Below are 10867 nucleotides of genomic sequence, written 5' to 3' on the forward strand. Positions count from 1 at the left end.
TTATGATGACTAAAGTCGATACATGTTAATATCTGTACAGTCGGATCATCGAAAAAATATTTAAAAAATAATCTGGTTAACTCGGAATTCTTATGTTATGGAGTTGGACTTTTCTATAATTTTCTATTACTGTCATGCAAGATGAATTTGATTTTTTTGTAATTTTTTCATATGACTACAGTGGATCTATTTTGACATCCTGGATCGTAGAAAAAATCATTAAAAAATTCTGTTGTTTATCAGGAACAAATCTCGTATGGGGAGTTGGACTTTTTCTAGATTTTTCTATTAGTGTCATGCAAGATGAATTTGAAATTTTTTTATTATTTTTTCTTTTGACTAAAATCGTTATAACTTAACACCCGTATGGTTGAATCGTCGAAAAAATTGTTTAAAAAATAATCTAGTTAATTAGGAACAAATCTCGTGTTTTGGCATCAGACTTGTGCTAAAGTTTTCTATTCCCGTCATGCAAGATAAATTTAAATTTTTTTGTATTTTTTTCTTATTATTAAAATCAATACATCTTATTTCCATACAATTAGATTGTCGAAAAAAATATTTACAAAAATTATCTGTAAATCAGGAATTTACCTGGTATTTCTATTTTGTATTATGAACTTGTAATATTTTTTAATTTTTTTATGACTAAAATCGATATATCTTGGCATCGGTATGGTTGGATGGTGTTAAAGATCTTTTCAATAAATTTATGGTTAATCATGAACGAATCTCATTTTTGGGACGTGGACTTTTTCAAGAATTTTCTATTCCTGTGAGGAAACTGTTATGCCAAATCAATTCACTGTTGAATATTTTTTAGGACGACCGGTTTTTTTTAACCGTTGTGTATGGAACTTTGTATGATTGGGAATTTCTTGTACTGTTCGTCTAATTTTTAGGAGGGGGAATTTAAATTATCTTGAAAATTTGAATAAGCGGTCGTACAATACGCCCCATTTAATGGAACCAATTTTATTTTGTTTTAGTTTAGGCAAAAAAATTAAATTTTAATAAATCATTTATTGTGGATATTTAAATTTTCTTGGAAAATTGTATAATCCGCGTACAAAATCATCCAATTGATGACTATAACCAACGGATTTAAGTGGGTTTTAGTTTCAGCTGAAATTTAAAATTTTCATGAAATGTTTGGGGGGATTTGAATTTTTGTTAAAATTTGAATAACAAATTAATTAACAATTATAACCAACCGGTTTTAGTTTAGTCAGAAAATTAAAATTAACTTGCCTATAATATTTATATTTTAATATTAAGTGTCTTCTGAAAATTTTATATTATCAAAGTCATAACCTTTTAAAAATTTAGGCATTAAACACCATTCATAAGTTAATACGTTTTTGTACCATACATATTTTTTTCTAATGTTTTATTATGTACATATATATATATAAGTAGTTTTATTAATTATTACAAAAACTAATATGAATTCAATTATACAATTAAAATATATCAAGCTTTTGATTTTTAAAACAATTAAGATAGATGTTTAGTTGTACTTGTTGAGTAAGGGGTGCGGGAAACCATCAGAAAAGAACTTTACGACATTGAACCGGAATTCGGGGACTCGCTTCACATTTATGCAGCAACAAGGAAAAGATGTTACATCCATAACCTCCCAATGGATGATAGGACCAAATTAAACTGCATTGTAACTCGTCATGCAAGTGAATCAGACATAGAGAGAAAAAATGAAGAGCTTCATAATTCTGGAACAGACCCTCCCGTAAAGATCAGGGAAAATGTGATCTGAGAATGCAGAAAGAAAAACTTGGTCTGGGATGGGAAGAAGTGTGGTCAGGCTGGTCAAAAAAGATTAATCTTACATTTCATTTACTGTTGTTTTTAAATGGGACAAAAAAAGGTTAATACCCAATGAAAAATAAATCAATGGATCCAAAACATCTTTTTTAATTCCCTAAAACTTTTACTTAGGCCATTAAAACACTAAAAAAAACACAAACTATAGGATGCTAAAAGAAGATTTATTACTTACCAAGGAGTGTTCCACCTTAATTCTTTGGGGAGCATTTCTTCATTGTTTTTTGGCAAACGTCCTGTATCTACCAATGGAAATCAAGCAATATATTCAAGTGCCCTTTTACAATGAACAATAAATTATAGATAAAAGAAAAGATTACAAAGATTTGACGTGTGTATTTTACCGACAAAACTCAAACCAAATGGAGTTAAAAATTAGTGCTAATTTACAAATGTAAAGTATTATTATCATGGTGTATTCACTTCTCTATAAAAAAAATCGAAACATGAATATGAGGACTGGATTTGATTAGAAATTACATCCATTGAGAACTAATACTAAACAATAAATAAATTTTGAATCACATTCAAAATTCAAATGAGTCCAAGAACTCAAGCCAAATAATATATATTAATATTAAGCACTATAATTTCAACAAATGACAGAAATGTATATAAATTAAAGGTAAAATCTTAGCGTAAAAAAATATTCAAGATTTGACATCTCTATTTAGCTAAATACGGTCCGATGATCAAGAATAAAGTAATTATGAGTGTCGGCATCTAGAAGATATAAATTTTCAAAAAATTAGGTTGAGCCATCACTTACCAATTTGAATCCAAAAAGTCATGATGGTAAGTATTATGGACACCGTAGATGTGGTTGATATAGATTGAGGAAAAATTAGGAGATGGATTAAAACCCGATATTAAAAATTAGTGATATGTGAAGAAACTCAAAAAGAAAATGGGGAACTAACGAACTGGCGAGATGACTGCAAAGAATAAGTGATTAAAGAATGTGAGAAACATATACATATATTCAGCATTTTGAAGGGTACAGAATACTCGAGAACATACTCGAATTGGGCCGACCGAGAAATAAAATATCAATGAACTGTCCGCCGCTGTAGATTGGACCGTAATTGTAATTTTACGAACCTATCTTATAGATAGAACATAGTGAAAGTTAAACAAAATCTCAATAATCAAATAAGCATAATTTCTTTTGGATTTATTGTGAAGAGGCCCATGAACCAAATGAACTAAATATTACAAAAACAAATTATAGAACTTAGTCCATTTTGATTATTTGAAAATTACAAAGTGGCAAGTGGGTCATATACACAAGGAGATATGTTTAGTCGACTCAATTACTTTTACATTGGTTCAACAACAAAATGATTGTGTGATACATATTTTTCTAGGTAAGTATTACAACTAAATCAGTACTAAACTAATTATGTTAAACAATGAATATAAAAACCTAGGGCAATTATGTCTATTATGGTTATGAAATACTTAGATCCTAAGCTAAAGCAACTAAAGTGGGCATATAACTAAGATTATGTAAATTTGTCTCAAGTACTAACAATGTGGAAACACGCTTTCATGTCAATAACTTTTGTTAATTCAATTAATCGCCCAATTAAAGCAATTGTTAATATCTCTCGAGTATTAATCCTCTAAAAATTCCATTATTTATCCCACTCTCACTTCAAATTATGATAACCATATATGTGTCTCTAATGAGTAAAATATCCTATTTATTGCTCGCATTTTCATCTAATTAATACATTATATCGCCCGATTACTTAAATTAATAATGAAAATATAAATAACTATAATAGGCATAATTAATCAAATCACATAAAAATTGTGCTAAAATTATATTGTAAACATGGCTACCCTTCTCTGCCCTATAAATGACTACTGAATAATAATTATACGAGTTATAAAACTAAGAAAATAAAGAAATATAATTAATCTAATAAGAACATGTAATCTTCAGTTTTATCACAAGACTAAAATCTTTCTTCATTATCTCTGTAAAAAATCATAACTATATACTCTCTACATCGTATGTGTCTCTAATATTTCTTAAACTAATAAAATATCTGATCCCTATTTAATTTTATAAATATATTATTATTCATAAATGTACAAGTCAGACTTCTAAACCGACTATGATTCTCTAATAAAATTCGTTATTGTCAGGTCTCTCCAGTTTCCATGATGCTTTTATTGAATTCTACTTACTGGACCATTTCCGAAGAATAAAATTCATAAGCTTTGTGTGGGCTATAAGATGGTCCCAACCGTACTTTTGTAATTTATAATAGAGCCCAAAAAATCTAAGTAGCGCGTAACCCAAAAATTCAAAATTCTAAAAACAACAGTCTCAATTAATATAATTGGGAGTTTTATATCGGGTGCATATAAAAAAAATCTTTGGATTCATTCCAAAGATAATCCAAAGATTTTTCCACTAACAACTTTACCTTCCTCTCCTTCATTAGTCGTCTTTGACGTAATTGTATTCAATCTTCCAACATTTTAATCTAGACTTTTCCTCTGAATTGAATTATCTTTTATGACCTCTGACATAATTTCCTTTCTCTTGCGCTTTATCAAACGCTTTATAAAGTTTCATGAGATATTGACCTTATTCGAAAGACCTTGCGCATGTGGACTAATTTGAATATATGTATAAAGACTTTGTTTTTTTCGTATTATTAAATAAAAGATGATTAGGCAATTTATGTGTTCAGTGTTAAATATTAATTATGTGTTGAATTATTCGTGTTATTAATTGTTGCTTCGGTTGGGGGTGTCATTTTATTAATTTGTGTTTGTATTTAGTAGGAATAATAAAGTTTAATTTTCATAAATCTGAATATTATTAGAAAAATAATATTTCGTCAAATATTCAGTCTCAAATTTAATTCCGATCATAAATATTTGTTAATTCGATGTTAAATTCAAAATTTCTTTAAAAAGTTCAGAAAATTTCATTTTACTAGTTTTTTATTTATGGGATTTTAAAATTACTTGGGAATTATTTCAATTTGTTTTTATCCGCGAATTATATCTTTAAAATTAAAGCGGGCGTCAAAAATTCAGGTTGGGCAGGCGGAATGGGTACGTGGCAGTGAGAGTGGGTGATACGTGCCAGATTCTTTTATTTTTCCTCCTTTCTTTTTATTTTACTCTATCTCTCTTATAATCTCTCAATATCTATCTCATTCTCTCAATTACTTAGCTCTGAATATCTCTCTCATTCTCTCAATTTCTTAATCTTTCTGACTCATCTTTCTCCATCCTCTATTCCCTCACCCGACCGTGTCTCTCTAGATAATATGGCACCACCATCTGTCTGTTCAAATTGTTCGATTTGAGGCTCGAGTCCGGTCTTTTTTATCTTTCACTCTTTGATACTTGCTTGCGTATATGTACGGGTGTGTATATTTGTTAGTTGTTTGCGTTGGGAAATATAATTTTATGTATTTGTTTCTTGTCTGTGTGGCTTATGGTTAACTTTGTGCTTTGATTGATATGGCCAAGGTGATGATTGGGTAGTTTTATTGTTAGGGAAATTTTCAGTTTTGTGTGGTGGAAAAATTTGTTAGACTTGGATGATAATGGATTTAGAAACTTAAGCGTGTAAATTATTTAATAAGGAAGTCAGTTTAGGTCATATCTTGGTTTCACTGTGTCTTTGTTGTGCCATTTTTATTTCCTTTCTAAATGATAGGTGTAATTGTATTGTATATTTAATTAGGTTGAGTTGCATTACAGATTGGACCTCCTAGAGAACATGGTGTTTGAAGATATTTGATTCTGTATCGTGCTTATTATTGTTATGATAATATTGAGATATTAAGATTCAATTATATGGTTTGCATGCTAAGTGTTGATGATTTGATTAATAGATATTATGAATTAATTAATTGTTAAATGTTAAATTATTTGTAAAAACTGTTTTCTCAAATTTATCTATTGTCCTATATGTTGTAAGTATAGCTGTTTAATATAGCTAAGTTCTGTTTTGTAAATCTTTTGTGTTTAGATTGATTCTCGAGTCAAGATTCTACTCGGGAAAGAATTAGCTTAAAATCATATTTGAGTCAAGAGATATGGTCATTTTGGTATAGTGTGCGTAGAGTTTCTGGACAGGGTTTGTTGGCTATATTGACGACTTGTTAGCGGCTCTAAACACCTTGTTTCATCTGACATTTTATGGTAGCTAGGTCTCTGATTCAACTAAGTCTCCACCAAATTTCACGGTAACAAATCTATTTATGGATTTGTTAAAAATCTGGAGGCCAACTGAGTTTCTGTGGAGTCCAGCAGCCAAGATGCTGTTATGTATTTTTATATGTTTAATTATTTACAAAACTTTTGTTTGCACTTGATATTAAATTAGAATGAATATATTTGGTTAATGATTGATTCCAATTATTATAACTTTAGTAAGGTATAAGCACACGTCATTATTACTTGAGTGGTTATGTACTTATGAGTATATATAGGGATGTGTTTGAGATGACATATATGATTGATTAGTTTTAATGCTTTTCTTTGTGATTTTATCCGTGTTTATGATAAGTTTTCTTTGTGATAAACTCGGATGTTGTTATATTTACTAGTCCTCTGTATTTTTTTAAGTGTATAGGTGTGGGTGTAGGACGCACATGTCTCTGTGTTGCTATTGTGTGTAAAATTGTTAAAGATCTACTGCATGTGTTTACATCTTGTAATTTATAAATACAACTAATAGTGATATTATTCAGCTCTAGCCACAATTTCAATTACTAGATTTCTTTGATCTAATGATGTTGGTGGGTGCATCACTACATGCTATGTTTATCTGTGATTATGTGTTCATCTTCATCTCATTGAATTCATATTTATGACACATGAATTAGATTACAACAATGTTATTTACAGAACTCGTAATCATCTTGCCAGCTCTGAAGCGTTTTGATTCTACATTCCCATAGGGTGCTTCTTTGCTTTCTATAAGATGTTATTATTATTTTGTACTGAAATCATTATTGCAAAAATGTGTGATTTATTTGTTATTGCATTTGAAAGAGGGGGCTGATGTTTGGACATATTTTCTGGAATTTATCTGATGAACTGTTAACTGACTGTTATTAAATGTCTTGATGACAGTGTATCTTCGGATATTAAAGCAAGGATTGATGAACTGAAGTCAAAAATAGAAAACGAAAGGTGACATAAAATTAAGTATCATGTAAGCATTCTTTTCACATTGTCTCCTCTAAAAAATTGCTTCTTTATTTTTTTATCACGCAAAGCTTTGCCGAGGCTTTTTGAAAGAGCTCAAAAGAGGTTTCCAAATGGTGATGGTGGTTTTATATACCTACTTGCTCTACAAGGTACATCTTATTAGTTTGTTAGACAGATTATTCATCAATACGCAATTAGTTATTGTAATGTAATTCATGACAGCTTGGGATATGTCTATTAGTAACTTTAACAATATGGACATAGAACATGTTCGTGTACTTGTAGGGGTTTATTAATCTCTTGGAATTCTTGAATTATAAGAGTCTAGTCATTGGACATAATTTGATAAACATTTTGGTCATAAATACTATATTCAACCATTTTTCTAGTTCCTAGAGCATATTAAGATACACATGAAAAGTTTATATAAATGAATAAACTTATGGAAGAGATATTTCATAAAAAACAATCACTTTTTATCTCAGTTTCTAATGTAGAGGTAAATACAAAGTCTTGCTACTTTTCTTGCAGAGGTGTATTACTTCCTATCTTCTCCAATTTTCTGTTCTATATCATTCTCCCATCTCATTATTTTAACATCTAGTAGGAACAAATCTCATGTTTCTTTCCTAAATTTTTCTAATCCTATTATTCAAGATGAATTTGAAATTCTTTTGTAATTTTTTCTTATTTAAATAATTATATCTTAACATGAGGTTGGATGGTTCAAAAATTTTAAAAAATTTATCTAGTTAAACGGAAAAAAAATCTGTTGTTTTGGGAGTCACACATTTTCTTTTTTTATTCTTTTCATGCAAGATGAATTTGATTTTTTTTTGTAATTTTTTCTTATGGCTAAAATCCATATATCTTAATATACGTTGGATTAGATTATCGAAAAAATTGTAAAAAAAATTCCTAGTTAATCGGGAACAAATCCCGAGAGTAAGACTTTTCTTAACTTTTTCTATTCCCCGTCAAGATGAATTTGAAACGTTATCATAAATTTTTATGATGACTAAAGTCGATACATGTTAATATCTGTACAGTCGGATCATCGAAAAATGTTTAAAATATAATCTGGTTAACTCGGAATTCTTATGTTACGGAGTTGGACTTTTTCTATAATTTTCTATTACTGTCATGCAAGATGAATTTGATTTTTTTTGTATTTTTTCATATTTTTTCATATGACTACAATGGATATATTTTGACATCCTGGATCGTTGAAAAAATCATTAAAAAATTCTGTTGTTTATCAGGAACAAATCTAATATGGGGAGTTGGACTTTTTCTAGATTTTTCTATTAGTGTCATGCAAGATGAATTTGAAATTTTTTTGTTATTTTTCTTTTGACTAAAATCGTTATAACTTAACACCCGTATGGTTGAATCGTCGAAAAAATTGTTTAAAAAATAATCTAGTTAATTAGGAACAAATCTCGTGTTTTGGCATCAGACTTGTCCTAGAGTTTTCTATTCCCGTCATGCAAGATGAATTTATTTTTTTTGTAATTTTTTCTTATGACTAAAATCCATATATCTTAATATACGTTGGATTAGATTATCGAAAAAATTGTTAAAAAAAATTCCTAGTTAATCGGGAACAAATCCCGAGAGTAAGACTTTTCATAACTTTTTCTATTCCCCGTCAAGATGAATTTGAAAGTTATCATAAATTTTTATGATGACTAAAGTCGATACATGTTAATATCTGTACAGTCGGATCATCGAAAAAATATTTAAAAAATAATCTGGTTAACTCGGAATTCTTATGTTATGGAGTTGGACTTTTTCTATAATTTTCTATTACTGTCATGCAAGATGAATTTGATTTTTTTTGTAATTTTTTCATATGACTACAATGGATATATTTTGACATCCTGGATCGTTGAAAAAATCATTAAAAAATTCTGTTGTTTATCAGGAACAAATCTCGTATGGGGAGTTGGACTTTTTCTAGATTTTTCTATTAGTGTCATGCAAGATGAATTTGAATTTTTTTTTATTTTTTCTTTTGACTAAAATCGTTATAACTTAACACCCGTATGGTTGAATCGTCGAAAAAATTATTTAAAAAATATCTAGTTAATTAGGAACAAATCTCGTGTTTTGGCATCAGACTTGTGCTAAAGTTTTCTATTCCCTCATGCAAGATAATTTAATTTTTTTTTGTAATTTTTTCTTATTATTAAAATCAATACATCTTATTTCCATACAATTAGATTGTCGAAAAAAATATTTACAAAAATTATCTGTAAATCAGGAATTTACCTGGTGTTTCTATTTTGTATTATGAACTTGTAATATTTTTTAATTTTTTTATGACTAAAATCGATATATCTTGGCATCGGTATGGTTGGATGGTGTTAAAGATCTTTTCAATAAATTTATGGTTAATCATGAACGAATCTCATTTTTGGGACGTGGACTTTTTCAAGAATTTTCTATTCCTGTGAGGAAACTGTTATGCCAAATCAATTCACTGTTGAATATTTTTTAGGACGACCGGTTTTTTTAACCGTTGTGTATGGAACTTTGTATGATTGGGAATTTCTTGTACTGTTCGTCTAATTTTTAGGAGGGGGAATTTAAATTATCTTGAAAATTTGAATAAGCGGTCGTACAATACCCCCATTTAATGGAACCAATTTTATTTTGTTTTAGTTTAGGCAAAAAAATTAAATTTTAATAAAATCATTTATTGTGGATATTTAAATTTTCTTGGAAAATTGTATAATCCGCGTACAAAATCATCCAATTGATGACTATAACCAACGGATTAAGTGGGTTTTAGTTTCAGCTGAAATTTAAAATTTTCATGAAATGTTTGGGGGGATTTGAATTTTTTTAAAATTTGAATAACAAATTAATTAACAATTATAACCAACCGGTTTTAGTTTAGTCAGAAAATTAAAATTAACTTGCCTATAATATTTATATTTTAATATTAAGTGTCTTCTGAAAATTTTATTTATCAAAGTCATAACCTTTTAAAAATTTAGGCATTAAACACCATTCATAAGTTAATACGTTTTTGTACCATACATATTTTTTTCTAATGTTTTATTATGTACATATATATATAAGTAGTTTTATTAATTATTACAAAAACTAATATGAATTCAATTATACAATTAAAAATATATCAAGCTTTTGATTTTTAAACAATTAAGATAGATGTTTAGTTGTACTTGTTGAGTAAGGGGTGCGGGAAACCATCAGAAAAGAACTTTACGACATTGAACCGGAATTCGGGGACTCGCTTCACATTTATGCAGCAACAAGGAAAAGATGTTACATCCATAACCTCCCAATGGATGATAGGACCAAATTAAACTGCATTGTAACTCGTCATGCAAGTGAATCAGACATAGAGAGAAAAATGAAGAGCTTCATAATTCTGGAACAGACCCTCCCGTAAAGATCAGGGAAAATGTGATCTGAGAATGCAGAAAGAAAAACTTGGTCTGGGATGGGAAGAACTGTGGTCAGGCTGGTCAAAAAAGATTAATCTTACATTTCATTTACTGTTGTTTTTAAATGGGACAAAAAATTAATACCCAATGAAAAATAAATCAATGGATCCAAAACATCTTTTTTAATTCCCTAAAACTTTTACTTAGGCCATTAAAACACTAAAAAAACACAAACTATAGGATGCTAAAAGAAGATTTTACTTACCAAGGAGTGTTCCACCTTAATTCTTTGGGGAGCATTTTCTTCATTGTTTTTTGGCAAACGTCCTGTATCTACCAATGGAAATCAAGCAATATATTAAGTGCCCTTTTACAATGAACAATAAATTATAGATAAAAGAAAAGATTAC

Source organism: Apium graveolens, unplaced genomic scaffold, assembly GCF_009905375.1.
Source record: "Apium graveolens cultivar Ventura unplaced genomic scaffold, ASM990537v1 ctg6662, whole genome shotgun sequence".
NCBI classification, from domain to species: domain Eukaryota; kingdom Viridiplantae; phylum Streptophyta; class Magnoliopsida; order Apiales; family Apiaceae; genus Apium; species Apium graveolens.